General features: G+C 39.1%; 1 pseudogene; it reads left to right on the top strand.

The window, feature by feature from the left end:
• Positions 1-11472, top strand: part of LOC137938415 (protein transport protein SEC23 D-like) — a 61658-nt pseudogene extending 50186 nt beyond the window's left edge.
• Positions 11473-12266: the final 794 nt, after the last annotated feature.

The following is a 12266-nucleotide window of genomic DNA, read 5'->3' as shown; positions in this document are numbered from 1 at the left end:
ATTGAATTTCTTTAATATTACATAAAAAATTTATGGGAGAGGAAGGGAGGAGGGGAAATTAACAGATTAGTGTCTGGAGTGCCAAAAAATGTAAAAAAGGGCTTGTCATCTTTGCTGCCTGCCATAATGGCAATGAGGCTCTGTGCTTTCATGGACATTTTGATTGTGTGGTCACTACCTTCTCCATTGATTACATGAAAATTTTGCGTTATCTTTATTCTTAAATAAAACATCTATGAGTAAGCTGATTGGTAATGAGTGCTAGATTACCCTCAAACCGGTTTGTTTGATTGTTTTATTAATTGAAAGAGGGTGATTGCTTTATTCCGATATTACATGTATGACTCAACACAAGTATATGACTCATAATGGGCAAGGATAAGCTATAGTCCACTACTTTCTATATTTTGACAGTTTCATGGGTAGCTTAATCTAAGTTCATTTTTGAAAATATAATTTATGTTTCAGATACCGGATGCTTAGCCGTTCATATACCTTTCGATGCATACTAAGATTCAGAACATCCTCTGATTTCCTGCCAGGATGCTTGTTATGGTCTTGGAGATCTTCAAAAACATTTTAAGTTTTGCTTCTGATTCATATCTAACTAAGATCTGCTCTTATGTGGTCTGATTTACTTTTTTCTTCTATAGTATGGTCATTTCTTTGCAGATCCTCAGTATGAGAACGTTCAGCACATTATATGTTGCGACTCTTATGCCACTTATGGTTATGACTTTGATTTTTCTAATTCTGTGGGATTCTCGAGGTATTCAGATCCTGTCTTGATGTCATATACTAAGAAGGATGGGTCTTTATTTTAGAAATATGAAACAATATGTCTTAAATCATGTACAGACACACAGAGCCTCCTGCGATACAAATTTCTTTCCAGTATACTGTCACTGTGCCACCTGAGGAATCTTCAGTTTCAGGATCAAGTGCTGAAAACAAGTACGTATAACCAGCTGCCATGTGCTAGGAAGTCCTTGTCTTTTCATTTGTGGTCATTTTGTGTTAATTGACTCTAAAATTTATAATTGCTCTTACCTACAGTTAAAGTTGTGTAAACATCAAAGTTTTTTTAACCCAGAATCATATGTATTTTAGGTTTCTTGTACTATGTCATCACAAGGATTTCTCTGGTTTTTCATATTATATTGTAATTAGTATTATAGAAGCAGTGTATGGAGATCAGAACTTGGTCTAATATTAGAGTTTCTTGGGAAGAGGAGTAATAAGTTGTTCTCTATCTCTTTTTTCTTTTTTTGTATAAAAGCGAGATAGTAATTTATTAGTAGAGAGAGGTACAAGATGTTAAAAGCAAACTTAAAAAGCATACAACTGAATAGTTATTAGAGGACATTAAAGAAAACAAATACAATAGCACAACCAATCTATTACAATGTTAACCAATGGGAAGGGAATCTCCCACAATGAGTTGTTGTTCCAAGAAATCAGTTAGATGATTCACATCCCCATAGAGTGGCATCCAGCTCTTCCATCAAATGCCTATAAAGGTCGACAATTTTCTCAAAAATTAGAATTAAGCATCAAGGTGAGGACTTCCCTGAACATCCTGCTTGAAACAACAGCCAAATCACCTCAATGATGGCAGGATTAGAAAAAAGAGTTGGTAAACACTCTTAAGCCTATGAGGAGGATCAAAAACTTTGCCTCAATGGGTCACACTGCATCCACCAGCTAGGGTAGGATTGCTCTGAGATCAAAATTGTGCTTTTACCACCTCTTCTATGGTGGTGTCTACTCCTTGATTGTCTCCATTCTAGCAGTCAAATGTGAGGCAATCAGCTTTCTGTTTCTCTCTGAATGGATCCAAGGAGATGAAAAAGGTCAGGAATTTCACTGGACCAAAATTTTATTTAGTTCTAAATCTTAGTTGATTAGTCAATTTGGGAGACCCACTCCTCAACCTGTAGACCTTATGTGTTTTCAAGCCTAAACTTATTGGGACTTATTCTTCTCTCTCTGATCGGACCTAACATCTTATACTGAGATGAAGACTATCTTGGCAACTAATTCAACTCTAGCCCTCATAGAGCAATAAACAACACTGTTATGCTGGAAATTTGCTGCCATTTTCATCATTACTTTGTTTCTCTTATTCATTCAAACCTTTTTTTAGGGGATTGTTTGACTTTCTTCAAGCATCTTCTAGGGGGTTTTGTTGGCAAAGAAATGAGTTTTGCCAGCCTCAACTAGCAGTTGCAACATTTGATAATTACTCTTTGCTTTGGTCAATGCTCTTGTTAAAGTCACGAAAAAGATCTTGGTCATTGTTATTGTAAAATAATCAGATATGAGAAAGACGAAGTTTTGGAGTGAAGAATAGCCAATTCTGGGAAGTCTCCCTTTTCATCAACATTGATCAACCCCTATATAAAGATGTCATCGAGTTGATGTGCAAAGCAAACATACCATGTTATAATCTTGACACTCATAATGGCATCGTGAATGAAATGACAATTTACTTCAATGTATTTAGTTCTCTCATGAAATATTGGATTGTTAACAATAAAACTAACAGCCTGATTGTCACAACATATTGCCATAAGTTTTCAATTGAGAACCCAAACTCTATTGCTAAAGACTTAATCCACATTATTTCACAAGCTGCATACACTTGACCTTGCTAGTATAGTTTGTTTTGGTACTTTTTCTAGGTCACAAGGTTACTGCTCATAAATGTGCAATAAGCACTTACTGAGGTTCTACTAATTTTAGACTTTACATTGTCAACATTTTGAAAACCTCATTATTTCTAGATTATGGTGTGGTTTATGAAACAATCCCTGTCCACATTTTAAATACCTTAATATCAGTTTCACAACTTCAACTCCTCAGGTTTTCCATAAACTGACTGACAACACCATCAACATAGGAAATATTAGGTTGAGTCTTAAATCAGCTTACCAACAAGTCTTGTAGTATTGGGTCTTATCTTTAGGTATTGGAGTCTGACATTATCAACATAGGAAATGTTAGGTTGAATCATTGGATCGTTATTCAGTTTGCTAACAAGTTGTCTATACTGGGTCTTATCTTTAAATATTGGGTTTTGTTCATCATGCAAATTTGCATTTGTTTGCATCAGACTCTCTGTTGACTTAGCTCCAAATAAACCTCTCTCAGCTTATCTCAGTCTACATATCAGTTGTATATTTCCTTTGTGTTCGTATAATTCTCTCCTTGTTTCGTGCAACATCAATATTGAGGAAGTAATTCAGGTGTCTTAAATCCTTGGTTTGAAAATGTTGTTTGATATTTTCACTTTCTTGTTGTGTAGTCATCTACATAGACTATTAAGATAACAATACTTTTGTCCCTCTGGAGAACAAAGATAAAGTGGTATGAATGGCTCTTTTTAGACCCCAAGCCTATCATCGTTTGACTGAATTTATCAAACCAAACTCTTGGCTTAGTTTTAGACCATATATTGCCTTTCCAATCTACGAGCCCTATATTTCTCCCCTTGAGCAACATATCTAGGATATTGCTTGATATAGGCCTTTACAATAATATCTTCATAACAAAAAGACATCTTTAATGTCCTACCCTTTATTAATAGTAATAGAATTGGATGAAATTTAATTTGACATCAGGAGAGAATGTTTCATAAAAACCCAGTGACAACTACAACAATGTGGCTCTGATACCATTAAAATAATCAAAATTAGGAAAGATGAAATTTTGGAATAAAGAATAGCCAACTACAGGAATTCTCTCTTTGCGTTAATCTGAGATTAGGATATATATCCAACCTTCATTCCTTAATAAATTTGTCTAATGAGTTTTTACAAGATGAGACTAAAATACCTGTGAGTAAAAGCCTACCTGTCACTCAAAATAAGTTGAGGGACTGAATTACCATTAACTTAAAAAGCATGCTCTAAGCATAAACCACAATAATAGGAATGCCCCTGAATTATAAGAAACACTTGTCCACAGTTGTTAAGAAAATCTTATTTGCCTTTTAGAAAGAAAAAAATTTGAACATTGATGTTAACAATATTTTGTGGAATTGGCCTTTTTCATTGACAATCATATATTGTTCCACTCATAAAGAGGAGTGTTTTGGCCTTTTTCAATGTTGAAATATGGTTGTCAATGCCTTCGCCTAACTGTCAACATTCTTCTCAGTGCATTTTTTATGGCATAACAATGTACTTTCTTTAGGTCCAGATACTCCCTTAAGCAGCACTTAAGGATAAGGACATTTCAATATGCTACAGCTGAAAATATGAATGAAATTTACGACAGCGTTGATCCTGAAGTTGTGTTGTCAATCCTTGTTCATAAGGTTGTTTCGTATCAAATTTTTTTTTTTGTATTTTATTATTAGATTTTATTTGTTTCTTAGTGCAGAACAAGCTAGTTTTATTGAGAGTTTGGAATATCTTGGTTGAGTAAGACACTTCTGTATTTGAGAGGCCTGATATGCATCACCATTCTGAATGGCTTTTTGAGCATTGGCGGGAAATTTGGTTTAAGGCAACAATCTATACTTGAAGCTCATCTAAACGTTTTGGGTCCAAAACAGTTAGTGTTGTTGGATTAAAAAATTGGACCATGGGCTATGGATGTACTAGAGTAAAGTAAACTCTTAAAATGGTAGGTTGAACTCAAGTACACATGAGCATTATCTAGGTAAAAGGGGTGGTGCATCTTTTAGGTAAGCTAGAGATTGATGCATTAGTGCCTTTTCCGTGTGATACATTCTGTAAATTGTCACTGTTGATGAGTGAGTGTGTGTAGATATATATATTTGGTTTTGTTTTCTTGTTAGCATTTTTTTCTTTGTATGCATTTAATAATATGGAATTGACCATTTCAAAAAAAAAAAGGGAATTTGTCAAATGCTTAGCTATCTGCAGTATTTTTTTGACTTGACTGTGGTAATATGGTTTGTGAACATGATTTCTCTACCATTGATGTTGAATCATAAATTTCCTGTGCCAAATATGCCTTCTGGTTTACTATACTTCTTAAAGTTCCATCACATGTGGAGAAGGGAAAAAGAAGGAAAACTGTTGTGTTTTCGAGTCAATTAAACTAGTCAAAAACATTAAGGTCAGTCCTGACTGGAGAGTTGAGTACCACAATCTACTTTATATTGATCCTTCCTGCTCATTTGCCCTTGTTTGCCACAAATTTTCAGGTAATTTCAGCTTCTTTGGAGCAAGGAATTAGGGAGGGTAGGATTTGGCTTTAGGATTGGCTTGTTATTCTCACAGCACAGTATAATGAAGCCTATACTTGTTCAACATGGAAATGAATCTTTACTTTCTCGCGTTGATGTGGCATTTTCTCAGTGCCCTCAGCTGCAGCCTCTGCCTCGACTTGTGTTTGCTCTGCTTAGAAGCCCACTTCTCCGTGTGCATGAAGGTGTTCATCCCGATTATCGCATATATATTCAATGCATGTTCAAGTACTTACTAGATATATTTGACTGTTTCTATGATTTTTTCTTCCACTCGAAGTTAAACAAAATTTTTTCTTGACAATTTTGTTAACTGAATGTGTTGATGCAGTGCACTAGAGCCAGGTTCCCTTCACCGAGCTATATATCCAGTATTGAAATCATATGCCACTCTTGACAAACAAGCATATCCACGTCACTCATTGAGCCGTGTAGCACTAATAACAAGTGGAAGTCCAATCTTCTTTCTCGATGCTTTGACAAACTTAATTTTATACTATTCCTCAACAGTAGATCCGGCACTCCCCTTTCCTCCTCCACAAGACTGTAAGTTATTTCCTTTTTGGTTCTTCAAATACTGATGCTAGGAGGAAGGCATAAAATTTGGGTTTACATTCCAAGTTTTGGAATTTGATTCCTACCTAAAGCATGTAGTTAGGATTTAAAAAATCCTTTAGTTGTTAAGTTTGATTTTGAGCTCATAAATATTTAACTAAGTTATTCCAACTGCACTGTCACAAGAAATGTGTTTCCTTTTTGTGGTTCATCAAGAAATCATACCAGGAGAAGGCCCTAAAATTTAAACATAAGATTTGCGGGTTAGAATCCAGTCATTCTATTTGTCAAGTCCCGTAAGGATGTTGTGTGAAATGTTATGCACGCAATAACATTATTATTTTAGTGTTTTCTTTAATTTACTTTATTTTATTTCAGTTTTAGGTCACTAGGGGTATTTTTGGAATTATTTATTAATAGGGATATTTTTGGAATATTTTATTCATAGGGATATTTTTGTAATATTTTATTCAACCCTAACAGGTTGAACCCTATTTAAGGGTAAGAGTAATGAGAAAAAGGGAGATTGAAGTATTAAGAATTAGGTTAAATCAAGCGTAAAGAGGCTTAGAGTTCTCCTCAACGAGCTCTAGGCTATCAAGCTTCCCTTGATCTTCGTTTTCGTCTTCCCCATGTCTTCCTACTACCCCTACGGTAATGCTTGGAAGACCCATAACCCGTGGCAGATTGCAGATCCTCCCAAAGAATCCTTGTGTCAGATCCGGGACCATAACAACTGGTATCAGAGCGGGAACACAATGGGTTATTCTATATCCCAAGAAAGATGGATGACTATGGGTAAGGAATTGGAAGAAATACGAGCACGGTTAGATGCTTCCATTGAAATTTATGCAAGTGAAGAACTCGTTGCTGCAACAGAAATGGTCACACGACCTCAAATATCCGACCATAAAATATGTGCAAAAGAGGTAGTAGAAACTATCTCGGACGGGCAGAACGGCCACCCAGAAAATTCGAAGATTTTATCTTCTTTACCGGCCGACGTCCCAGAAGAGGCAGACGTCCCTATAGAAGAGGCAGACGCCAAGAAGGACCCTGGAAATCAGATATCGGAGGGGTATGCGACCACAAACCCGTCGGTAAGGGTTGATTTGGGTTCATCCTCAACAAACCCCTCCTCACGGACAACAGAAGCTATTCGTCTGACAAGGAGGCGTTTTCGAGAGCCCTTGGTCGTGGAAAATAACCAAGAGGCGAAGCCCCAAAGGGCTGCCCTTTGCCACTGGACACAGAGGAGGCTTCGTCGGCGCCGTCAGACACAACTCCGGTGGGATTGGATTTCTGGCCAACACATCCACTCGCAATCTACTTCTCGGCAGACCAGCACAAACCCAAATTCCAATTTGGGGGGGGGGGTAAGCATCTCGGCAAAAAATTTTTGAAGGAACTTTGTTTTTATGTTGATGCGCACAATACTTGTGTGTATGGTGATTGCCCAATTGAAATTGTGGGGCTGTTTATTCTTTCTGTTGATGAGACCACCACCAGGGTTGATTTCCCATATCGGTTTGTGCTTACTGGGATGCTCCTGCATGATAAGCAAGGTGAATTAGAGACTGCAGATGTTGCTATTCTAGACATTGAGGGTGTGGTTGGGTATGTGTCTCAGAAATTGGAATCGAGTTTTCCCTCTTCTTTTCAATTGTGGTCCCTGACTAATTTTCTTGCTGGAATTCGTTGGAGAGATTTGAATGAGGTTGATCTTAGGATCAAAGCAGTTTTCACAATTTTGTTTGTGGATTGCATAGTATTGCTTCCCTTTTCTTATTATCTAGACCAGGTTGCTTCATTAGGCAGTGGTATTATAACACGTCCTCTATTTGTTTTTCAATCTGTGGGGAAGAAAGGGAAGATGTATGAGGCATTGCAGCTGTTTGATGAATTGCCCAAGAAAAATGTCGTGTACTGGTATGCAATGAATCGGGCACACTGTATTCATGGGGGTCTTGCAGACGGTCTTATTTTAGTTTCAGAAATGGTGGGACTAGGTTCCAGCACCAAACCCGGTGCCAAGCCAGCTTCAAAAAATAAAAGGTTGACGGCTGAAGTTACACTACTACTCCAAAGAAATTACAAGTTTCAAACAAAGTCAAACAAGATCCGCCTCTTAGATTATCTCGAATCACGAACCAATGGCAAGGCGCTAAATTTATTTCTTTTGATCCTCCAAAGGGTGAATGGAGATTTTTTGTTTGCCATTTCAGTAGATTTGGACTGCATGACGAGCAGGTTGAGGTTGATATTATCATGGATGATACTCTGGTTCAGGAGCCACAGGGAACCACTGGGGTGGAAGAATTGGATGTTGATGATGAACCTCATGGGTCTTTTGCTTCTTCTTCTATGTATTTGTTGCACCAGGTCATGGGGTGGGAGTTGATCCAGGTTCTGTTTTCAGCATGGGAAATCAGTAGCCAATCTCAACCACAGCATGTAGATGCCGATGTGGATGAGGGAGGGATATGATTGATGATGTCAAGGATGGTCCAAGGGACTTGCATCCTGAGGCCTACCCTCTTGTTCGCAGAGCTGAGTTCATTTATTGGGTGCAGGAGAGTGTTTGCCACCGTGTGCAAGAGGAGTATTGAGGGAGGTTCGAGAAAGGTGCTGTACTGGAGGTTATTTGTGCTAGTTTTGCTGCCGCATGGTTCTTCCAGAAATCGTTTTGTGCTGCTGCTGCGGTTCTGCAGCCACCAGTGCTGCCACCAGTGGCACTGCTGCAACCAGTGCTGTTTATTCATAAAGTAGTTGCAGCAGTGACATATGGCGCTCGCGCTGATGAGGCCAAGATGTTTCTGCTCTCTCCCTTTCCTGCTGCAATTGCAGTGATGATATGGGCACCCCAGCAGCAACCACACACTGCAACATATTATTCAGCTCTATATGGTGTACAGAAACAGGTCCATGGTTTGGACATGGCATTGGATAAGAAATTGAGTGCTTCAGGCACACCTGTCCTGCAAAGTGGCCTGCAAGTGTACATGGCTATGCCTTTTAGCACTGTGCATTGTGCTGTTGGCACAATGCGAAGTCATGACGTGCCGGAAAGTTACCACAGGTATCGGCTACCTAAAGATACCATCCAGGTGCGGCTGACAGGACGTGCTGGAAATTCTGTTGGAATTTCCATGACTCAGTTGCTTGTTGTAATTTCTATTGGAATTTCTGGAGTGTCATGGAGGGAGCTGCATGCCATTGATAATGGGATCAACGCAGTTGTTCCTTTTCTGTTTGGGAAAGAGCTTAATTATCACCGAGGGATTATGTGGGCTCCAAGTGGCATGTTGGTGGAGATTATGAAGTACCTCAACATCCAAACATAGTGTGTTTGAGGGATACTTACGAGGATGATACTGCCGTGCATCTTGTGCTGGAATTGTGTGCAGGAGGTAACTTGTTTGATCGTATGGTTGCTCGAGGACATTTTACAGAAAGGAGTGCTGCTGGGCTTACCAGAACCGTTGTGGCAGTAGTGCAGATGTGTCCTACGTATGAGATCATGCACCAAGATCTCAAGCCTGAGAACTTCTACTACTGGGCACCTGTATCTACTGCTACAGATGCATTTGTGTTGTATGGTTCTGCTAATAGTGCAGTAACTACTGCTGGGTCTGCTGCTATTCCAATCAGCAGTGGAATCGTGTTAGATTTCTTGTGGTATGAACCTTCTAGTGAGAGAATCGACGATATGGCAGTAGTGCAAACGGCAAAAGATTTTCATCTCGGTGGGTTTCTGGAACCAAACAGATTTGGTCACTACCCCAGCTCAATGGAACTAATGGTAGGAGAGCGGCTCCAACAACTCTGCTAGGTGAAATCAGATTGGAATAAAGATGAAAGAATGGCAGGTGCTTGGGTGCACACTTCTGGAAAATGGAGTGGTAATCCCACTGACAAAGGCATCCAAACCTCTCCAGACTACGGAATTTTTGCTCTCTCTTCACAGTTTTCTCAGCTCTCTACCAAAGACAAGACCTTGGACTTTCAATTTTTTGTTAAACATGAGCAGCAGCTTGATTCTGTCCCCATGAAGAGGAGCACCCTCCAGCAACTCAGGCAGGATATGACATTGGCTTCACTACTTATTGATCAAATTACCTACCTTGATGATTGGGTTGTACGGGATAGAGAGCATTCACTGTCTTTGTCTGGGGCTACTGCAGCATTGGTAGCATGTCCTCTCCACCTTCCTGTCACAGATGGGGCGTGGGCAGATGTACAGCTGGTGAAGGATTCAATTAGTTCAGTTGTTCATGTTGTGCTAGCCATGGGTTCCTCAATGTATCATTTACTGTCAAGGGCAGAGGAGCTGAATTTTTTAGTGTCAGCACTTGCTACCGTAGCAGCACTAGAGAGTGTCCTGCTTGACGCATGTGGAGACCTATTAGCTTCAATAGTAGCAATGCCTATAAAGTAAAGTAGCCTCAGAACTCACCTTATACAACTCCAAACAAGCACTGCTTCATGGGCTCTATCTATCTCAGCCAATGAATATTTGTTTACCGGCCAGCGAAATGTAGAATGTCCACGCAAAAAAAAAATCCTAGAAAGCTTGCTCCAGTTTTTGGGCCTCCAGAGAGCGCAAATGGCTATGGTGGATGCTACTCGGGCACCGATGAAGACGTCGACATACAGACACTACTTTCGAGCTTGAGGACAAGCTCATTTTCCAAGAGGGGTGTAATGTTATGCACGCAATAACATTATTAATTTAGTGTTTTCTTTAATTTACTTTATTTTATTTCAATTTTAGGTCACAAGGGGTATTTTTGAAATTATTTATTAATAGGGATATTTTTGTAATATTTTATTCATACGGATATTTTTGTAATATTTTATTAAACCCTAACAGGGTGAACCCTATTTAAGGGTAAGAGTAATGAGAAAAAGGGAGATTGAAGTATTAAGAATTAGGTTAAATCTAGCGTAAAGAGGCTTAGAGTTCTCCTCAACGAGCTCTAGGGTATCAAGCTTCCCTTTGGCTTGAGCTTCGTTTTCGTCTTCCCCATGTCTTCCTACTACCCCTACGGTAATGCTTGGAAGACCCGTAACCCGTGGCAGATTGCAGATCCTCCCAAAGAATCCTTGTGTCAGATTCGGGACCAAAACAGACATCCTTGTGCAGAAATAGATCGATATGTGATCTTAACTAGGGTCATATTCTTGCAATCACGTGTTAAATAGATTATGTTTGTATAGTCTAATGGTGGGTTTGGAAATATTTAGCTCAAATGTTGCAGGGTTACAGGAAAGTAATCCTGACATGATGGGGCCACCGAGTGGAAATCAAGGATCATCTGATTGCTCATTTTTCTTGGATTATATGCATAATCTTTTTGGAATGACCAGCCAGATGGACCCTACTCTCTCCTTTGGGTTCTAGACCTTTTTTAGTTAACCATTTCAATAACAGTGTTTAGATTGTTTTGCTTCACCTACTAATACTAATGTTATTTGGAGCAGGCCTCTTGCGAACAACAATTAACAAACTGAAACAAGACAGAAGTATCACTCCAAAGCTCACATTTATTCGAGGGGGACAGGACGATGCCACTGTGTTCGAAAACTATCTCATAGAAGAGCAGGATGTTGATGGTAATGGTTTAACAATTGTGGTAGGCTTTGTATCCTTCTTGGATGAAGTGACTCAGCAGGTGGCGGAGTATCTTGCATAAATGAGTTAGCTAGATAAATGTTCTTGCAGTACCAAATCATGCTTTGTGTCAAAACCCATGGAGCAGCCTTTGATATCGCATTGGTATTCTGCTTCCTCGTCTTTTAGTTTCTGCCCTTTCCAGAGGCGGTAGTCAGAAGGGGCGACGAACGAGTCGTCCACCCCTGTAATCACTTTCGAGTGAAGAAAGAAATAGGTCCCTCATCTGTGTCCCTTAGAGTGAGCAACAGAGAACTAATTAGAATCGAGAATACTGAAACCGAAAAGTATTTCTTCCCTTTTTCGAAGCAACTCATTCATTTCGACGGTTACTACGTCGAACTGTGGGACTCATAAAATATGGTTGGACATGGTACTACTTTCTTTCTTTCTCCTAATTATTCAATCCTATGGTTCAATTCTCTGCGAGCTGAAATGTCTTCATGTCTCTTCATTTGCAAGGGAAAAAGGTCGGCCTAGTAAGAAGCTTAGGACTTCCACTAAGGTTTAATAATTTTGAAAACCCCAACTCTCGTTCTGTATTTGGTTGCTCTCCTGTTCTTCCCCTGATTGTTTTTTCTTGGCAGGAGGATTATCGAATTGCTGTTGTTGATGATGATGTTCATTATGCCGAAGATTTTGATGAGGATCGTCGTGAAGGTATTACTTTTGTTCGTTTTTTGGTTTTGTTTTAGCTTTTTGTTTTTATTTCACTTTAGGTGCTTGAATTGTGTTTATGGGTACGGAATATGGATTATGAAGATGAAAGCGAAATGACGAAGAGGGATTTTTCTAAACTAGAATTAAAGCCTGATC

Source organism: Aristolochia californica, unplaced genomic scaffold (assembly GCF_029961685.1).
Source record: "Aristolochia californica isolate CCGP_79_NKW_82.1479 unplaced genomic scaffold, dmAriCali1.0.hap1 SCAF_8, whole genome shotgun sequence".
NCBI classification, from domain to species: Eukaryota; Viridiplantae; Streptophyta; class Magnoliopsida; order Piperales; family Aristolochiaceae; genus Aristolochia; species Aristolochia californica.
Note: the sequence above shows the minus strand (reverse complement) of the source record. Positions and strands in the feature narration are given on the sequence as shown.